Here is a 22,327-nt window from a genome sequence, read left to right on the forward strand (position 1 = left end):
GATATTAAGGGGAACCCCGCCGTCAATTTAAAAAAAAAATGACGTGGGGTTCCCCCCAAATATCCATTATAGACCCTTCAGGTCTGGTGTGGATTTTAAGGGGAACTCCACCCCAAATTTTAAAAAAAATGGCGTGGAGTTCCCCCAAAAATTCACACCAGACCCCTTATCCGAGCACGTTAACTTGGCCGGCCGCAGAAAAGAGGGGGGGACAGAGTGCGGCCCCCCCTCTCCTGAACCATACCAGGCCACATGCCCTCAACATGAGGAGGATGTCCCCATGTTGATGGGGACAAGGGCCTCATCCCCACAACCCTTGCCCGGTGGTTGTGGGGGTCTGCGGGCGGGGGGCTTATCAGAATCTGGAAGACCCCTTTAACAAAGGGGACCCCCAGATCCTGCCCCCCTATGTGAATTGGTAATGGGGTACATTGTACCCCTACCATTTCACGAAGCAAGTGTAAATAGTTAAAAAAACACACACACACCTAGAAAAAAGCCCTTTATTAATAAAAAAAAAAAATCCAGCGGTGACACTCGTTTCCGGCGATGCTGCGCTCTGGATGGATGGATCTTCTCATTGCTGGACCAGAGATCACCCGCACCCGTCGCTGGATACAGACAACGTTGGAGCAGGAAGCCAGGAACGAGTGTCATCGCTGGATTTTTTTTTTTTTTTTTATTAATAAATGACTTTTTTCTAGGTGTGTGTGTGTGTTTTTAACTATTTACACTTGCTTCGTGAAATGGTAGGGGTACAATGTACCCCATTACCAATTCACATAGGGGGGACCAGGATCTGAGGGTCCCCTTTGTTAAAGGGGTCTTCCAGATTCTGATAAGCCCCCCGCCCGCAGACCCCCACAACCACCGGGCAAAGGTTGTGGGGATGAGGCCCTTGTCCCCATCAACATGGGGACATCCTCCCCATGTTGAGGGCATGTGGCCTGGTACGGTTCAGGAGAGGGGGGGGCCGAACTCTGTCCCCCCCTCTTTTCTGCGGCCGGCCAGGTTAACGTGCTCGGATAAGGGGTCTGGTGTGAATTTTTGGGGGAACTCCACGCCATTTTTTTTTTAAATTTGGGGTGGAGTTCCCCTTAAAATCCACACCAGACCTGAAGGGTCTGGAATGGATATTTGGGGGGAACCCCACATCATTTTTTTTTTAAATTGACGGAGGGGTTCCCCTTAACCACTTGCTTACTGGGCACATAAACCCCCCTCCTGCCCAGGTGAAATTTTAGCTTTCGGCACTGCGTCGCTTTAACTAACAATTGCGCGGTCGTGCGACGTGGCTCCCAAACAAAATTTACGTCCTTTTTTCCCCACAAGTAGAGCTTTATTTTGGTGCTATTTGATCGCCTGTGCGGTTTTTATTTTTTGCGCTATAAACAAAAAAGTGCGACAATTTTGAAAAAAATACAATATTTTTTACTTCTTGCTATAATAAATATCCCAATTTTTAAAAAAAAAAACACATTTTTTTTCTCAGTTTAGGCCGATACGTATTCTTCTACATATTTTTGGTAAAAAAAAAAAAAATCGCAATAAGCGACTGGTTTGCGCAAAAGTTATAGCGCTTACAAAATAGGGGACAGAATTATTATTTTTTTTTTTATTTTTTTTGGGACTGCGATTTTTATTGGGACTGCGACGTTATGGCGGACACATCGGACACATTTTTGGCGCCATTCACATTTATACTGCGATCAGTGCTATAAATATGCACTAATTACAGTATAAATGTGACTGGCATTGAAGGGGTTAACACTAGGGGGTGAGGAAGGGGTTAAATATGTTTCCTATGAAGTGTTCTAACTGTAGGTGGAGGGGGGGTGACTGGGGGGGTGACCGATCTGTGTCTCTATGTACAAGAGACACAGATCGGTCTCCCCTCCAGAGACAGCACCGCTGTCTCTGTGTAAAACGGCAATGAGAGATGATCTCATATGTTTACATATGAGATCATCTCTCATTGGCCGCACAGATCGCAAATGGCCACTCTGATTGGCCGTTCGCGGCGATCTGTAATTGGCTGTGTCCAAGGGACACGGCCAACACAGATTTTCCCCGCTGCGCGCTCTGGAGCGCGCGCGGGGACCGCCGAAAGGGGCGGACGTCAATTGACGGCGTGTTGGCTTTTGGGATCCGCGCTGTAGCCGTCAATTGACCACAGGCGGATCCCAAGTGGTTAATATCCATTCCAGACCTGAAGGGCCTGGTAATGGAATTTGGGGGTACCCCCACGCTACTTTTTTTTTTTTTTTTTTATGAATGGATTCGCTCTGAATTGCCAGAGCCGACAATTCATTATATATATATATATATAAAGCCGGTTTTAAAAGACTTTTTTTCCTTTCAGAAATTACACTTTGTGCAGGGACAGTTCTAAGTACTGGAAACATGCGCTATTTCACATGCTAACTTTACACCCCCCCCCCAGGTACGAAATTTAAAGTAATATTTCACTTTTATTGTTTCACTTTTAGCATTGTTAAATTCACTGCTCCCGAAAAAACTTCCGTTTTTAAAACTTTTTTTGCATTGATACATGTCCCCTGGGACAGGACCCAGGTCGATAGAATCTTAAAAAAAAAAAAAAATCGACTCTTCATGTCTCTCTATTTCGAATCTTTTCTCTCTATGTCGAATCTTTTCTCTCTATGTAGAACACTATTGGACTAATAGTTAAGGTTAGGCACATTCGACCACAAAACGAAAACAAAAATAAAGCATTTTTTATGTCGGATCTTTCGTTTTTCGTTTTCTGTGCTTTCGTTATCGTTTGTTAAAACGATAACGAAAATACCTGAAATTCGGACGAAAATGCATTTGGACGAAAACGAATGCACATGTCTACTGATTGCTGCACTTCGAGCTTATGGAGTGATGAGGATTATATAATGTATAACCTTGTGTAAAAGAGGCAAGTGGTCAGAGTATGTAATATACATTCCAGTGTGCAGAGTGCAGTGATCAAGAGTATGTAATATGCAGCACAGCACACAGAGTCCAGGGCTTAAACATATGTAATGTAAACTACACACTACTGAGTACAATAGTCATGGGTACAGTTCAGGGGCCATTATTATTAAATACACTATAAAACCAAAAGTATAGGGATGCCTGCCTTTACACGCACTTTAATGGCATTGCAGTCTTATTCGGTAGGGTTCAATATTGAGTTGGCCCACCCTTTGCAGCTATAACAAATTCAACTCTTCTGGGAGGGCTGTCCACAAAGTTTAGGAGTGTGTCACCCCCTTCTCACCCATCTACACCTAGCACCCCCCCACTTTCATTCACAGCTCTGAATTCTCTGTATCAAGATGCCTCATTCCTTCCTATCTATAGCTTTCTCTCCTTTGCCCAGCACTCACAATCTGCAGCTCTCCAACTGTCAGCACTGTACATTCAAAAATCCCTCTCCGGCTCACCGTATGTCCTCTACACAGCAGCCACCATGGCTCTACTAGGTAGCAGGCTTTTTTTTAATCACACAGCACACTCCCTGCATTGAGTTCCTTATGCAGCAGCAGTGTACAATAAACAGTGACCAGTAAATGGTGTCGGCACCCAGGGCAGGTGATATCACTGCAAGATAACCAGGAGCACTTAGCCCCACATAGCCTCCAGAACATCCTGGGAGGCGTACCACTGAAATTTGGAGGGGGGGGCAAGCCCACACCAGCACACCCCTAGATCCGCCTTGCATCCAACTAGGAAAATTCTAAATTAATATTAGAAAGTATTTTACAGAAAGGGTACCAAATGTTTGGAACAGACTCCAGTGGAGGTAATGAGTCAGTGAAGAGTAAGAGATAGAATAAGCATAGGTCTAAGCTCAAAGAAAAAAAAGTGGGGGGAAAGACTCAATGGACCACTTGGTCTTTTTCTACCTTCACTTTTTTGTTTCTATGTTACTCTTTTAAAATCTCAACAATACCTAATTTGACAAGTTCCATTTAAACAGGATAGCAGTTTGTCATTTTATAACACACCAATTAAATACATCTAAATTTGCAAGTGTGATCTGGCATAAGACTGCTACTGAAAAGATAAAGAAAAAAAATTTTTTCCTATTAAAAACAACGACCTAACACATGAAAACAAAAAAAGAAACTGATGAGCTTTCAGATAGTCCTCTTTTGCATGCAAATCATATCAGAGGTTCTCATTAGCATAAATGCATGAGAAACTCTAAATGCTTTTAATTTCCAATCTCAGCCAGCAGTCATGTAATTTGTCACTGTCAGGGTAAAAATGTAGAAGAATAGAAAAAATAGAAGAGGGAATGCAGAGCTTGCTTCTAAATTGGAATCATACAATTTTTTGATCTACTAATTGAGTAATGCAGCAGTTCAATCAACTGCCTTCAAGGTGTAAATAATTTAATGTACATTTGGAGACATAACTGTAGTCGTGATGGGGTATGTCTAGTATTGCTAAAATACCTATTCAGTACACCCGGCCTAGGTTTTACCAAAAAGTAATGGTTGAAGAAAAGCAATGCATAAATTACTTTGCCTGTAAATTGACCATTTTAAAACTAAATATATTCACAATATTTTGGCTGAAAATTAAGTATGGATATATGATACAATCTGCAACAAAGCGATTGAAAACAATTTGATACTGTAATATAAAAATAGGACATGGACATGGGAACCAAGTAGAGGGTTTTACAGACAGTGCCTGTCCCTGTTTTCTTTATTTTATTTTGGATTAAAAGGATAGAGACTACATTTTTTGTCTTTGTAATAAGGCAAGTCCCATGATTTTGGCATAAAGCCCATAATAGAGAAAAAGAACATGAACAAGATTTACTTTTCACCATCTCTTGAGTGGTCTCTCTCAATCTAGTAAATGTGTGTGCTGGAACTCCATCATTTCATATGAAACAAAAAAAATGAGAATGTTCATTAATATATATTCTGGTTGCATGGTCATGTAGGCTAAATATAATGGGGTTTTTTTCTGACATGCTAACAATATCACAAAAATCAATGACAGGTTTGAGTGAAAATTACCATTTTGCGGAGGGTAAATTGTACATTGTTAGTACATTTAAATTAAGGAGAAGAATACCTATTTTTTGTCAATACAATTAACACAAAAACATATTCTCCTTCCTGAGATTTTATCCTTAGCATGTGGAATAAAATGAAGCAAGGGCTTTAAAAGCAAGCATTTGATGAAGGCTTGAGGCTGTTCACTTAAAGTGAATATTGGGTAACAATGTTAACCTGTATGATTGGGTATTCAAAGAAAAACAGTCGCTTTGCAAATTTAACATTTGCTGTGCTAAGCAACATCTTCTACTCCTTTAGTAGTTCAAACCAACAGCTCTTTTTCGGTGTAAATTAAAGTAGAACTATAGGCAAAACTTTTTTTTTATTTAGGCTAGATCAAGGAAGGGTTAAAACCCCTGTCAAATAATTTTCGCCATCTGGGTCCCATTGTGGAGATTTTCCATCGCTTCCTGTCCTATAGCCAAACAAGAAATGTAAAGAAATCCCTGTAAATTAAGAGAATTTCTTGGTGTCCCCATTGGAATATTTATCCTTTAACTTTTCTGGGCACAAACTAAAATTTGGGTCATTTTGTTTACTTTCACTTTCAATAATAATAGTAAACAGGAGAAATAGAGAGGGGGAATCTCCTTAACGGGGCATAGACAGCAACAAAAACTGGCATCTAAAATAAAAAAATAAGTTTTGCCTTTACAGTAGTTATACTTTAAGCTTAAAATTAAGCTAAAATTCATTTAACATATGTTTTGCACACTTAGGTGCAAGCTGTAGCATTTGCAATGACATATTTAGATGCCTCTGTCCTCCCAGGAAGGTCATCGCAAAACTCCCCAAAATATTTCATAAGGTCTAAAAATGAATATATTGGGGCAGATCCACAGAGCGAGTACGCCAGCGTATCTACTGATACGCCGGCGTACTTTCAAATTACCCGAGTCGTATCGTTTTTTGAATCCTCAAAACAAGATACGGGGGGGAGTGTATGTATGGTTTATCACCACACAGTGGTTCACACCAATAGTGTCACCCAGATAGTTTTGTATGAACACTCATTTATTGACTGTCTTTAGGTCAATGTGTTATTATCACTGTATTACTGTATGGAGTTAGTTTTCTCTGGTGTGTAAGGACACTATGGAGGAAGCACCACCACGTATATAGGTATTCAGTGCCAAACTAGGGGTGCTCAAGCAGTCCTTTTTTGATGTCATCTGATTGACCTATTTGTTTGTATATTAGTTGGGTGGTGTTGATCCACCATCTATTCACAGCCAATATTGCTGCTACTGCACTTACTCACAGTGGATGCAGTTTAATGTTGCAATATTGTCATTTAAGGTCTGTTATTATCTTTTCACTAGGCCTATAGTGGATCTGCCAGCCAGGTTAAGTTAGGATAGAGTGAGGAGAGAGAAAGACTGGGCACATTATGGCCTTTCGTAAAAGGATAAAAACTTGTTTTTTTGAGGGAAAAGCAGGCTGAGTCACGTTAGTTTTCCCTGTTGTTCCTTGGTAGTTTGCTTTTTTGTGCTCTCCTTTTTTCTTTTCCTTCTATTTTCTTTCCCTGACTTGATTTATCTATTTACAGGTATGTCTTCTGCGATTAGACGCTTCCCTGACGGGTCAGTATTTGGCGCATTACAAATCCATTAAATCAATCAATCAATCACATGTTACATGATCCTAGTAAAGATTACTGCTATTACCACTTTACAAACCAATGCTCCCACTCCCACTACAGACTACTACCTAACCAGAAAGAGGCAAAAACATGTAGGAAGTAAATATTTGAGCTGCTATTGCTTCTAATATTTCTAGTTGCTTGGTTGCCATGTGGATCCAATGGTTGGCCAACTTACATTACAAGTATAAGGGATTAGAAGCCTGACTTCACTGGTTAAAGACTTGTCCTAGGTCAGTGATTTACTATATAACCAAGACAGAGGGTGAGCGTTAGAGCCCCAAATCTAGCACTTTGTCAGGATCAGCAGCTAAGGTGACCAGACACGTAGCTACACAGAGGTACTGAGACCAAACAAAGGATATATGTATTAAGTGATATTTATTTACAGTGAACATACACCAATAAACATACACAACAACCAGTGAAAACATAAACCACTCCAGCAAACAAGAACAACTAATAAACCTAACAGCTATCTATATACAATATCTACAACATAAGGGAAAAGGCAACAGGGATGCAAGGAAAGGGACACGGCTGGGGACAAGAGCATGAAACAAGGCAAGAAGGGTGCAGGATGGATCAGGACAAGGGCAGGTTATTAGGCACAAGCTGGTAGCAGACAGACAGGAAGGGACCAGAATCGTAACGCACTGGGGGAAGGGAGGAGCAGCCTTAAATATCCACCTGGCAGCTGGAGCCAGGTGTGGCTGATCAGAACCTGCTGGCTTCTGGGAGACACCTGCTGGTGGACACTGGAACTGCAGCAAACAGCCCAGAGCAGGATAGTGCCACCAGCAGGTGAACTTAATCCTAACACACTTAAAAAAAACAACATACAGTGGGTATAGAAAAAGATCACCCCCTTTAAAATAATAACATTTTGTTGCCTTGCAGCCTGAAATGAAGACAGACACAGTTTTTGTTTTTATCCAGCTGTATTTACTGCTTGTAAATTATAACATCCAAGTGAAAGCTATAACACCAACACGTCAGAAAAATAAATGAAATCAAAATAAGTTGGAAAAAGGATCACCTCCCCCTCTCCCCCTCCAAAAGATGACTTGTAAACTCAATCAGATGAAGCTAATCAACTTCCCAATGGCACACAAAGCCATTTGACATTCAGCTGTGATCAGTTGTGGTCATTTTGATTAGCTCAGCATGAAAAGAGCTATCCTGGAGCATTTAAGTCCCTGATAGTGCAACTGAAGCAAACAATCAACTATGGGTGGCAAGGCACTGTCACCAGGCTCAAGTTATGGACAGGCACAAGTCAGGTGATGGATACAAAAAATTTCAAAGTCTTTATCAATGCCTAGAAGCACAGTGAAGCCTATTATTAAGAAGTGGAAGCTATTTGGTACAACACAGACCCTCCCTGGATCAAGACGTTGCTCCAAATGTGGCTTGTATGGGAGGTTTGCAAGAAAAAAGCCACTCTTCAAAAAAGGCCACATGCAGTCATGACTGAGATTTGCCAAAATCTACCTTGAAGATTCTGAGGCCACATGGAAAAAGGTGTAAGGCCCCGTACTCACGACCAAACATGTCTGCTGAAACTGGTCCGCGGACCAGTTTCAGCAGACATGTTTGGCCGTGTGTAGGCCCGAGCGGACCATTTTCGGGCCGATCGGAGAGGTTTCCAGCGGACAACTGTTTCCTGGACTTGCTTTAAAACAGTCCGCTGGAAACCTGTCCGCCCGGACATGTACGGTCATCTGTACAGACCTACCGTACATGTCTGGCCGCTCGCCATCCCTCGCATGCGTCGAATGACTTCGACGCATGCGTGGAAGCATTTAAAAGGCAGGCCCGCCCACGTCGCCGCGTCATTGTCGCGGCGACACCGCGGACACGCCCCGCGTATTGTTTACGCGCGGACTTCTGTTCGATGGTGTGTACAGCCATCGAACAGAAGTCCCCGGGCAGACATGTCCGATGAAAACGGTCCGCGGACCGGTTTCATCGGACATGTCTGCTCGTGAGTACAAGGCCTTATGGTCACATGGGACAACAATTTTATTATTTGGCCTCAACACCAAATGATATGTCTGGCAGAAATCCAATGCAACTCACCATCCAAAAAATACCATCCTTACAGTAAAGCATGAAGGTGGTAATATCCTGTTATGGGGGTGTTTCTCTGCAGCAGGGGCTGGAGCACTTGTCAGGACAGATGGAAAAATTTATGGAGCAAAATACCAGCATATTCTTGAGGAAAGTCTGCCACTCTCTGCCAGAAAGTTGTCAATGGGAAAAAGGTTTACCTTCCAACATGACAATGCCCCAAAATCCTTGCATGGTCTAGCCCAGACTTCAAACCCGCTTAAAATCTGTGGAATGGCTTTAAAGTGGTTGTACAGTGGGTGACCCCGATATTGTGTCAATCTCGCTCCCTTTCTCGGCGAGATTGACCACCTACGAGCCCCATCGCGGGAGCCAGCGCCGAGCTGGCTTGCCGCGATGGAGACAAAGCCGTCATAGAAGCGACAGGGATCCGACTTGGATTCCCGCCAATTCTAGCTGCGGCGATTGGTATGAATCCTGAGAGGGAACGCCACGCCAAATTTTAAATAAAAAACCGACATAGGTTCCCCCCCAGGGGAATACCAGGCCCTTAGGTCTGGTATGGGTTGTAAGGAGACCCCCCTACGCCAAAAAAACGGCGTGGAGGACCCCCTACAATCCATACCAGACCCGTATCCAAAGCACGCTGCCGGGCCGGCCAGGAAAAGAGGTGGGGACAAGCGAGCGCCCCCCCTCCTGAGGCGTACCAGGCCGCATGCCCTCAACATGGGGGGGGTTGGGTGCTCTGGGGCAGGGGGTTGCACTGCGGCCCCCCAACCCCAGAGCACCCTGTCCCCATGTTGATAAGGACAGGGCCTCTTCCCGACAACCCTGGCCGTTGGTTGTCGGGGTCTGCGGGCCAGATACCGGCCCCCCACCCTAGGTGAATGATAATGGGGTACATCGTACCCCTACCCATTCACCTGGAGGCAAAGTGTAAAAGAAAATAAACACACGACACAGGGTTTTTAAAGTAATTTATTAGTCAGCTCCGGGGGGCCCCCCTCTCTCTTAGCTCTTTTACAAGGGGGGGCCTTCTTCCGCTCTCTCCGGGGGTCTTCTCCGCTCACTGGGGGTCTTCTTCCGCTCTCCGGGGGTCTTCTCCACTCTCCGGGGGTCTTCTCCCATCTTCTCCGCTCTCCGCTGTCATCTCGGCGCTCCCCGGTGCCTTCTTCTTCAGGGTTGGCCGCCGCTATCTTCGTGTGTTAGCTCAATTACTAGCGGCGGCCAGCCCGCTCTTCTGTGACGTCTTCTTCTCTTCTTCTCTTCTTCTCCCGATGTTGACACAACGCTTCTTCCCGCTGTAATGGCCGGGTACCTAGGTACCACGTGGGTAGGTGGGACTGTGGGACTGAGCATGATGGGACTGTGACATCATATGAGAGGCCTATATAAATCGGTGCGAACCGCGCACCCGGCCATTACAGCGGGAAGAAGCGTCGTCATAGAAGAGCCAACCCTGAAGAAGAAGGCACCGGGGAGCGCCGAGATGACAGCGGAGATTGGAGAAGAACCCTGGAGAGCGGAAGAAGACCCCCGGAGAGCAGAAGAAGACCCACGGAGAGCGGAGAAGACCCCCAGAGAGCGGAAGAAGGCCCCCCTTGTAAAAGAGCTAAAGAAGAGAGGGGGGCCCCCCTGGAGCTGACAAATAAATTACTTTAAAAACCCTGTGTTGTGTGTTTATTTTCTTTTACACTTTGCCTCCAGCTTAATGGGTAGGGGTACGATGTACCCCATATTCAGGGCCGCTGATAGAAATCATGGGGCCCCGTACAGCCTACCTGACGGGGCCCCCCCCCCCTTCAGCCCCACCCTCAACCCTATCCATTGCCCCGCCCCCTCCCTACACCGCACCTTGAAATAAAGTATAGGAACAGGCTGGATGTACATGTATGTGATCCAGCCTGTCCGTGCCACCCTGCCAAAGGGTGGGCGCAAGCAGTTTGGGGGTGGGTTCACACAACGGGTCTGATAGGGCCCGCCTGTCCATTTTATAGGCGGACCTGATCTGACCCTCCATTCATTACTATAGAGCGATGGATCTAAATGGACTTATGTTAATTTACACCCACCTACCTCCAATCTGATTCTCTAAACAAAACGGAAAGGGATTTGTAACCCGCTGTCTAGCAGATCGGATTGGAGGGCAGTTGGTTATAAATGGATAGTCGATTTGTTTACACCAGCTACCCTTAAAGCAGAGCAGGCTGTGTCTGATCTGCAAAAGAAAGACACCAATGTCTACCGCGCATAGACAACGGCGCGCAGGCGCATTGAGCGTGCCGTTACTAGCGGCGATCATGCCGTTAGTGGCGGCACCAGCGCGCATTAGCGGGAGTGACGTCATTGTGGCTCCGGCCAGTCACAGCGCCGGAGCCATGATATGCAGAAGTGAATCGTGCAGAGATGGCGGCGACGGAGGAGGGGAACGAGCACCACTGCAGGGGCTTCGATCTCAGGTAAGTACTTAATAATGAGCTAGTATGCTATGCCTTGCAGGGTGTTTTAAAAATAAATAAATAAATAATAGGGTTTACTTCCTCTTTAAGATCATCAGCATCTATAACACACTGCCTGTGTGTTATAGATGGTGATATATTCTTATAATACCAATAACCACTCTTAGGTGAAATAGCCAACACAATTAAATCCTATGTGAATGAATCCTCGATAAGCTGCTGCTTTTAAATTGCCTGTGTATATGTTTTTTTTTTTTGCCTAATGAATCCCCACAATATTAACATTATTATACTAGATACATCATCAAAATTATAAAAATCATATATCCATTAACAAAAATGTTCCAATTACCTGTGAAATTAGTGTAAAATAATAATTAAAATAATAAGCAAATCTAATTTATACATGAGTCTGTGTCCTTTTATCTCCAAGTCCATACATTGACAATTTTGACTCGTGCAATTTTCCAAAGTGCCAGGTGCAGACAAACATGCTCCCCCTTCTGTGTCAGCACTAACCCACCTCCAGGCACTCCCGTGCTGCAGCAGCCACAAATTCCAGCTTCCCCTCTGCTTCGGCAATTTGTCAGCTGCCTGATACCTCCGCCGCGCACCTTGCAGCCTCTCTCTCGCCATCTTGCTAAGGGGAGCTAGATCACTCCGCCAGGGAAGGAAATGGACAGCAGCAGGCTGGCGCCCGGAACTGTAAGCGGCAGAGCAGGGCGCGAAATGCACTGCACATGCGCCCGAAAAAGAAAAAAAAGTCCCTCCACTTCCAGTCTCCCTCCACCACATAATCAGAGAGGAGGGGCCCGAAAAATAGCCACAATACCCCCGCCCCCTAAGCTAGCAGGAGTGGCTAAGCAGGGGTGTAATTTAGAAGAAACATTTTTATTTTTTTACTTCTGTCTATGAGGCTGCCCGGGCCCCCCCTGAACGCCGGGCCCGGGACGCCAGGGCTGGCTGTACTGGCCTATCAGCGGCCCTGCCCATATTCATTCACCTAGGGTGGGGGGCCAGTATCTGGGGGCCCCCTTATTAAAGGGGGCTCCCAGATTCCGATAAGCCCCCCGCCCGCAGACCCCGACAACCAACGGCCAGGGTTGTCGGGAAGAGGCCCTGTCCTTATCAACATGGGGACAGGGTGCTCTGGGGTGGGGGGGGCGCAGTGCGCCTCCTGCCCCAGAGCACCCAACCCCCCCATGTTGAAGGCATGCGGCCTGGTACGGCTCAGGAGGGGGCCGCTCGCTCGTCCCCACTCCTTTCCTGGCCGGCCGGGCAGCGTGCTTTGGATACGAGTCTGGTATGGATTGTGGGGGGACCCCCACGCCGGTTTTTCGGTGTAGGGGGGGTCTCCTTACAACCCATCCTAGACCTAAGGGCCTGGTGTGCCCCTGGGGGGGGACCCATGACAGTTTTTTATTTAAAATTTGGCGTGGCGTTCCCTCTCAGGATTCATACCAAACGCTGCATCTAGAATTGGCGTGAATCCAAGTCGGATCCCTGTCGCTTCTATGACACGCTCGCTGGAAACACATTCTCGGCAACAGGTACAGTAAATTCTCAGGGAGAATTTACACTTACAGGTAAGCCTAGATTAAGGCTTACCTGTAGGTGCTTGCGATATCCCCGAGTTAAGGGCAGCTCCCGCGCGCATGCGCAGGAGTGACATCACGTGACTCCGGCCAGTCACAGAGCTGAAGTTTGTGGCCCCTGGAAGAAGAGGGGTGAAGAATGGATGCTCGCTGCCATGGAGGAAGACAGCGACATTGCGGGCTTCTACTGCAGGTAAGTGTCACATAATGGGTTACTATGCGATGCATAGTAGCCCATTATGCTTTACCTTTGCAGTGAGACATAGAGGAAGTAAAAGCCATCAGGGTTTACTTCCTCTTTAAGGCTGCAGTCCACAAACAGACACCATCAAATTTAATAGAACTTGAGCAGTTCTACAAAAAAGATTGGCCAAATATTGCAAAGTCTAGATGCGCGAAGTTAATAGAGACATATCCCAACAGACTAAAGGCTGTAATTAAAGTAAACAGTGGTTCAACAAAATACTGATAGGGGGGTGATCCTTTTTCAAACTCAGCGATTCCATTTTTTTTATTTATAAAAAAAAAAATTCTGACATATTGGTGTTTTATCTTTCATTTGGATGCTATAAGGTGCAAATACAGACGAATAAAACAAACATATTGTCTGAGTGCATTTCAAGCTGCAGAGTAACACATTTTGATTACTTTAAAGGGCTGCAATCCTTTTCCATACCAACTGTAAATAACACTTTACATATGTTGATCTTCCCTTAAATATTACCATCACCTGAAATACAAGGCAGTAAATAAGATTAACATACTAGCAATGAGCACACAGATGGTAGTACTGCCAATACACCAGAAGGTGGCAGCCATGTAGAAGCAAAGATAAGCTGAAAAATTCAAACAAAGCAATGCAGAAACGTTCTAGTTGTATAGATATGCTTGTAACAATGTAACAATATAGTTGCATCATGTACTTAGTATATAGTCTTACGTCATTATGAGGAGCTGTGCTCCTTTAGCTTTAGTGGAAGGCAAAGGGAGATATCAGTGGTCGAATGCACACCTGATGTCTCAGAAAAGAGAACCTGTCCTTAGAGTATGCTACCATATAAGAGGCTATTGACCCCTATGTCATAGCAATAATGTTAATTGTTAAGAAAAATAAAATAAAATATAGAAAAATTGAAAATGAAAAAAAGTGCTCTGCTCACATTTACAGTAATGGCACGCAGGGCTGCTGATAGAACTCATGGGGCCCCGTACAGCCTACCTGACGGGGCCCCCCTTGAGCTCCACCCCTGGTCCCGCCCCCTGGCCCAGTGACTTGACAGCGGGACATGCCAATGCCATAATGTACTGCAGACAGTGCCACCCATGCCGCCAATGCCATAACGTACTGCAGACAGTGCCACCCATGCCATGCCATCAATGTCATATTGTGCTGCAGACAGTGCCACCCATGCCGCCAATGCCATAACGTACTGCAGACAGTGCCACCCATGCCATGCCATCAATGCCATATTGTGCTGCAGACAGTGCCACCCATGCCGCCAATGACATAATGCCATTGGCAGCATGGGTGGCACTGTCTGCAGCACATTACAGCATTGGTGGCATGGGTGGCACTGTCTGCAGCACCATACTGCATTGGCGGCATGGGTGGCACTGTCTGCAGCACATTACAGCATTGGCGGCATGGGTGGCACTGTCTCTGCAGGCAGCACATGTGTTATGGGCCATAATGCATGTGCTACCTACAGACAGTGCCACCCATGCCGCCAATGCCATACTGTGCTGCAGACAGTGCCATCTATGACGCTAATGCCATAACGCATGTGCTACCTGCTGACAGTGCCACCCATGCTGCCAATGCCATATTGTGCTGCAGACACTGCCATTGGCCGTATGGGTAGGCACTGTCTTTGCAGGCAGCACATGCGTTATGGCATTAGCATCATGGGTGGCACTGTCTGCAGCACATTACGGCATTGCATGGGTGGCACTGTCTCTGCAGGCAGCAAATGCGTTATGGGCAGACAGAGCCACCCATGCCGATGCCATAATGTATACACGCTGCTGCTGCAGTAGTAGTAGGAGATCTTGAATCCCCCCCCCCCCCCCCAGCACACACCTGTGTCATTTTTAGCTGCCTGGGACCGAGTCACTTCTTCCCCGATGGCTGCCGTTGTCTGGACTTTGGGGGTCAGTTAGATGGGAACCTCTGCCTCTACCGCCACTGCTTGCTACTGCTACTTCTCGCGGAGAGACTCAGACTCAGACAGGAAGGAATCACTTGCGGTGCCAGGGGGACGGCACTACACAGACGATGTGCTGGCCGGGACTTAAGCCAGCACCAGGAGCGGGCGCGGAAGAGGTATTCTTCCGCGCCCGAAATACAGAAAAAAGTCCCTTCCCTGCCGCTACCTAATAGTTCATATAGCGATCATAAACGAAAAACAAAAAGCGTAAAATCTTAACGTGGCGGGTCGGGGGGGCTCATGTTGTCATTAAGGGGCATGGCTGGAGGATTATTTTTTTTAGATTTAATTTTTTATCTGATCAGGTTGCCGGGCCCGGTACAACAGGGCCAGTTCCACTGGCCTATCAGCGGCCCTGCGGGTGCTACTCACGTATGCGTTTGTTTCTGCGCACAAGCTTGGTGGGACGGGGTGCGTTTCTGGCTCCTAACTTTTTTAGCTGGCTCCTAGATTCCACAGTGTGGTCTGTGTAGTGTGCTTTTGAAATTAACTCTTCACAGACTATGTTATGTTCTTTTTGGACTCTGCATTAGTTTTCCTTTAATACATTTTTCACATATCATTTGTTTACATTTCAAGGTATAACATTTATTTCACACATGATTTTAACCACATAGCGCTGCACTCTTTCCATGTTTTGAACACATGTGATCTATCTGACCCCCTGACACACACACTGATCCACCTGACTCCTACTTTCTGCACTACTCACATTACGCTGACCCCCACCTGACACAGACGCTGCACCTGACACAGAGGCTGACCCCCACCTGACACATACGCTGCACCCCACCTGACACAGACGCTGCACCCCACCTGACACAGACGCTGACCCCCACCTGACACAGACGCTGACCCCCCTGACTCCTACAGTAAGCGTCCTACTTCCTGCACTACTCACACCCCCCCTCCCCACAGCTCGGATCAAATCCGTCCTCCTTACCTCTGTCCCGACTCCCCGCCTGCGCCATCCACCTGCAGCCCGCTCCATGGTGTAAGACTGCACCTCCATCATCCATGCTCCCATCTCTTAGAACCGAGTCGCCCTGCCCCTCTGCCGCCGAGGGACACAGAGCAGAGAGACAGGCGGAGGGGAAGACCGCAGCTCTTGCGGCTCACACTGTGATTGTCTCCCGCCACCATGGTCTGTATTTCCCGTCGCACTGTGATTGGGCGTATAGCGGTCATGTGCGGAGGCGGGACTTCTAGACGATTCCAGACAGGCCAGCCCCACGCCGCACATGACCCCCATACGCCCAATCACAGGGCACCGGACACCAAACATGGCGGGTGAGATCGGGGACACAGAAAATGAAAATTAGGAGGAGGCACGGAATGTCACCCCCCTAAAGGTTGCGCCTGGGGCCCTGTTTTCTGGGACTCTAGTCTAGTCCGCGGGACCCCGGGACACACTTGGAATTGCGGGAGGGTCCCGCGGAATCCGGGATGGTTGGGAGGTATGTATTTGCAGTGAAACATTTTCCTTAAAGCGGGGGTTCACCCAAAAATAAATTTTTAACATTACATTCAGCCGAGTTGTCCTAATGACAATCGGCTGTTTTTTTTTCTCGTACATACCGTATTTTACCGCCGCTTCCGGGTATGTCTTCTGCGGGACTGGGCGTTCCTATCTGATTGACAGGCTTCCGACCGTCGCATACAGCGCATCATGAGTTGCCGAAAGAAGCCGAACGTCGGTGCGGCTCTATACGGCGCCTGCGCACCGACGTTCGGCTTCTTTTGGCAACTCGTGACGCGCTGTATGCGACGGTCGGAAGCCTGTCAATCAGATAGGAACGCCCAGTCCCGCAGAAGACATACCCGGAAGCAACGGTAAAATACGGTATGTACGAAAAAAAAACAAAAAAACAGCCGATTGTCATTAGGACAACTCGGCTGAATGTAATGTTAAAAATGTATTTTTTGGGTGAAACTCCACTTTAAATGCTACCACTACTCAGTACTTTTAGCTACAGTGGAGTAGCCAGGCCTGAAATAATAATTAGAGTGACCCTGCAGACAGTAGATCTTGACCCCCCCCCCCCACCCCCAAACAAGTACATTCATACCTGTTATCCTGATTCCTGGCCCCAGGACAGAGTCACTTCCTCCTTGACTGTAGTAGTAGCGCTGGCTGCTGTGCGGTCTGCCTGCCTGGATTCCTGGATTCGTTTTTTTTTCTTTCTGCAACTGCCTGTGCTTTTCCTTCTCTCACTCTTTCCCCTGTCGCCGCGGAGGGAGAAGAATCACTCCGCGGCGCCAGGGAAGGACAAGCTGGCCGGGACTTGATTCTGCAGACTGAGCAGAGCAGAGGAGCGGGCGCGGGAGAGAGAGGAGATACACTTCCGCGTCCGAAACAGAGGAAATAGTCCCTACCTGCTGCCGCTTACTTACGGAACAAGCAGGCAGGTACCTGAGCGGCGATCTTAAAAAAAAAAAAAGGAAAAAGCGGGGGGGGGGGGGGGGGTGCACGATTGACTAGCGGTCAGGGCTGTGGAGGGTTTTTTTTTTTTTTAATAACATTAATTGGTTCTGCGAGGCTGCCCGGGCCCCCCTGCCAGCCGGGCCCGGTACAACTGGGCCAGCTGTACTGGCCTATCAGCGGCCCTGATGGCACATACACACGATCGGTCAAACCGATGAGAACGGTCTGATGGACTGTTTTCATCTGACCAAACCGATCGTGTGTGGGCCCCATCGTTTAATTATCCATAGGTTAAAAAAAAACAATCTTGTTTTAAATTTAACCGATGGATACCTAACCGATAGAAAAAAAACGATCGTTTGAAGGCACGTCCATCGGTTAAAAATTCACACATGCTCAGAATCAGACCGTCTATCAGACCGTTCTCATCAGATGGACCGATCGTGTGTACAGGGCTTTAGAACATAAGAGCACAAGGTGGGTGCACTTACATACGAATACGATGATTGTGTGACGCATTTAACTTATCACCGCAAATGTCGGAGTGAAAGAAATAATTCCAGGGCCATAATTTAGATGGTAGAAAGTTTGTTGCCTTGACATATTGGGTATCTATTTACTCATTACAATCTCATCTAGTATACAAGTACTTTACCAAAAATTAAGTATTGGGTATTGTGTTTGTGTGCACTAAAATTAACAGTAATGCAAATTATACTGAGAATTTGCATTTGATAAACATGTGTGCTAATTTCATGTCACATAAACATTGCGAATACCACCAATTTTTTCTCCAGGGTTTTTGCTTTAGAGAATATATACTGTTTGGGAGTTGAACTAATTTTCAGGCCTAAAATGTGATTTTTTTTTAATATTTGTGCAAAAACGGAAATGGTGGCCCTGGTAGAAAGTAGTTAAATTGTTGTTTTGAAAGTTAGAAGTCCCATATACAGTATATGGTCTTTGTCCCTGTTTAGTACAAGCATATTAATGGTCTGGGCAGGTTTCTTATGGATCTTAGTAATCAGTGTACATATACAGTATGTGTATGTGAATTTAAATTGCACTGAATACTTAAAGCGATGTTAAAGCTTCATTTGTTTTTTTATTAAAATAACAAACATATTATACTTTGAACAATGGTTTTGCACAGAGCAGCCCCAATCCTCTATTTCTGGGGTCACCCACCAACGGTCCAGGCTTCTCCTCCCAATTGGATCCCACTTTCCATGGGTGAACCCCTGAGGGCTCGCTCCCAAGCCGCCCTGCCTGCATCTATTGATGGTTCTGCCCTCCGCCCGCCTGGCACAGCATTTGATTAACAGCAGCAGGAGCCAATAAATAAAACAATATTTGGAAAAAACATATACCATAACAAGTAAAATGGCTTACAGCTAATGAAAACCCCAAATCCACAATCTCAGAAAATTTGAATATTGTAAAAAGGTGAAATATTTTAGGCTCAAAGTGTCCCACTGTAATCAGCTAATTAAGCCATAACACCTGCAATGGGTTTCCGGAGCCTTTAAATGGTGTCTCAGTTTGGCTCAGTATGAATCACAATCATGGGAAAGACTACTGACCTGATAGTTGTGCAGAAAATCATCATTGACACCCTCCATAAGGAGGGAAAGCCTCAAAAGGTAATTGCAAAAGAAGTTGGATGTTCACAAAGTGCTGTATCAAAGCACAATAATGGAAAGTTATGTGGAAGGGAAAAGTGTGGAAGAAAAAGGTGCACAAGCAACAGGGATGACCGCAACCTGGAGGAGAGGATTGTCAGGAAAAGGCCATTCAAAATGTTGGGGATTTTCACAAGGAGTGGACTGAGGCTGGAGTCAGTACATCAAGTGCCACCACACACAGACGGATCCTGGATATGGGCTTCAAATGTTGTATTCCTCTTGTCACGCCACTCCTGAACAAGAAACAACGCCAGAAGCGTCTTACCTGAGCTAAAGTAAAACAGACCTGGTCTGTTGCTCAGTGGTCCAAAGTCCTCTTTTCTGATGAGAGCAAATTTTGCATCTCATTTGGAAACCAATGACCCAGAGTATGGAGGAAGAATGGAGAGGCACACACTGCAAGATGCTTGAAGTGCAGTGTGAAGTTTCCAGTCTGTGTTGATTTGGGGAGCCGTGTCATCTGCTGGTGTTGGTCCACTGTGCATCATTAAGTCCAGGGTCAATGCAGCCATATACCAGGAGATTTTGGAGCACTTCATGCTTCCTTCCCCAGACGAGCTCTATGGGGATGCTGACTTCATTTTCCAGCAGGACTTGGCACCTGCCCACACTGACAAAAGCACCAAAACCTGCTTCGATGACCGTAGGATTACTGTGCTTGATTGGCCAGCAAAGTTGCCTGACCTGAACCCCATAGAGAATCTATGGGGCATTGCCAAGAGAAAGATGAGAGACATGAGATCGAACAATGCAGAAGAGCTGAAGGCCGCTATTGAAGCATCCTGGTCTTCCATAACACCTCAGCAGTGCCACAGGCTGATAGCTTCCATGCAACGCCGCATTGAGGCAGTAATTTCTGCAAAAGGGGCCCAAACCAATTACTGAGTACATATGCATGCTTCTACTTTTCAGAGGTCCGATATTATTCTATGTACAATCCTTGTTTTATTGATTGCAGGAAATATTCAAATTTTCTGAGATTGTGGATTTGGGGTTTTCATGAGCTGTAAGCCATAATCATCACAATTATGACAAATTTCAACTTGAACTATCTTGCTTTGCATGTAACGAGTCTATCTCATATATTGGTTTCACCTTTTTAGTTGCATTAGTGAAATAAATGAACTTTTTAACGATATTCTAATTTTTCGAGTTTCACCTGTATACTATATACAAAGAAAGCACATGAACGTACACATGCGTGTAATATCTATAATTCACACATACTATGTATGGAGAGTCAAGACATACAGTACACGTTCAACTAATTGGAGCAGAGGAAGGAGTATATCGCTGCACATATAAAGCTACACTGTGGCTCTACCTGTAGATCTTCTTTATATAGTCAGGGTCGGTGCTATCACTAGGCAAACTAGGCAGCCGCCTAGGGCGCCCTGCTGCCTAGGGTGCCCGGCCACTGGTGTTCTTACTCTCTTCTCTCTGCAGCAAGCAATTAAGTCTCAACATCAGCAGGCAGCCGCCGCTCTGTTCGCACATATTTTCAGAGGCGCAGCGGCAGCATAGGACTGTACCTGTGTGCCAACTCCTGAATGAATGGAAGCAAGCAAACATTCACTGATGAGCACTGGTAGGCTGCATTGATGGGCGTTGGTAGGCTGCATTTGATGGGAGCTGGTGAAACTACATTTGATGGGCGCTGGTGAAGCTTAATTTGATGGGAGCTGGTGAGGCTGCATTGATGGGTGCTGGTAAAGCTGCATTTGATGGGCGCTGGTGAAACTACATTTGATGGCGCTGGTGAAGCTACATTTGATGGGCGCTGGTGAAGCTACATTTGATGGGCACTGTTAAGGCTGCATTGATGGGTACTTGTAGGTTGCATTTGATGGACGCTGGTGAGGCTGCATTTGATGGACGTTGGTAAGCTGCATTGATGGGCACTGGTGAGGCTGCATTTGATGGGCACTGGTGAGGCTGCATTGATGGGCACTGGTATGGGTGCTGGTGAGGCTGCATTGATGGGCGCTGGTAGGTTGCATTTCATGGGCTCTGGTGAGGCTGCATTTGATGGGCACTGGTGAGGCTGCATTGATGGGCACTGGTATGGCTGCATTGATGGGTGTTTGTGAGGCTGCATTGATGGGTGCTGGTGAGGCTGCATTGATGGGCGCTGGTAGGCTGCATTTCATGGGTGCTGACGGGCTGCATTTCATGGGCGTTTCATTAAAAAGTTGGGGTTTACATTGGCAGGGAAAAGGGGGTGTAGCCAAGGTGGTGGCAAAATTAAGTTTCGCCTAGGGTGTCAAAAATTCTTGCACCAGCCCTGTATATAGTTAAACAGATATTTTTATTGCTATCGTCACTACCTTCACGAGCAAATGATGCAACAATGTGGCAAAGCTGAATAGCAAACAAAAAAAGTCAATCAATAAACAAAAAACAAAAAAAAGTTTTATTTGTTTATATATAGGTTTGAGAGACTTTCTTTGAAGGGCTCATTATGGGACTAGAATACGGAGCAAAAGGGAACTGTCATGAAGAACCAAAGCATAACATGACCTCTGTTGTTCTCTATAGGTCAGGAACAAATTAGTCATAACAATTACTCACATCCCAATCAAAGTTCATGCCCATAGGAATACGTGTCCGTAAATGGTATATCTGATACACCTCCCTCCTGCATAGCATCCAAAAGGCATAACCTCCCCTTTTGGGCACTTTGATTTTGTCTATTACCTGGACCCGCATACTTGACCTATCTCCACCCAACGGCGGTTCCAGGGGGGGCAACAGGGCAATCATGTCACACTCGCTTGGTTTTCACCTGGCTGCAACCCCCCTGTCCTCCCCTTCACCTGGCTGCAACCCCCCGCCCTCCCCTTCACCTGGCTGCAACCCCCCCGCCCTCCCCTATACCTGGCTGCAACCCCCCTGTCCTCCCTTCCACCTGGCTGCAACCCCTCTGTCCTCCCTTCCTCCTGGCTGCAACCCCCCTGTCCTCCCTTCCACCTGGCTGCAACCACCCTGTCCTCACCTCCACCTGGCTGCAACCACCTTTTCCTTCCCTCCACCTGGCTGCAACCACCTTTTCCTTCCCTCCACCTGGCTGCAACCCCCCCTGTACCCCCTCCACCTGGCTGCTCCCACACAGTAATAATTGAAATTATGTGCTTCAATCATCCTGACACCATATTAACCACGGTGCCGT

Source organism: Rana temporaria, chromosome 4 (assembly GCF_905171775.1).
Source record: "Rana temporaria chromosome 4, aRanTem1.1, whole genome shotgun sequence".
Taxonomy (NCBI): Eukaryota; Metazoa; Chordata; class Amphibia; order Anura; family Ranidae; genus Rana; species Rana temporaria.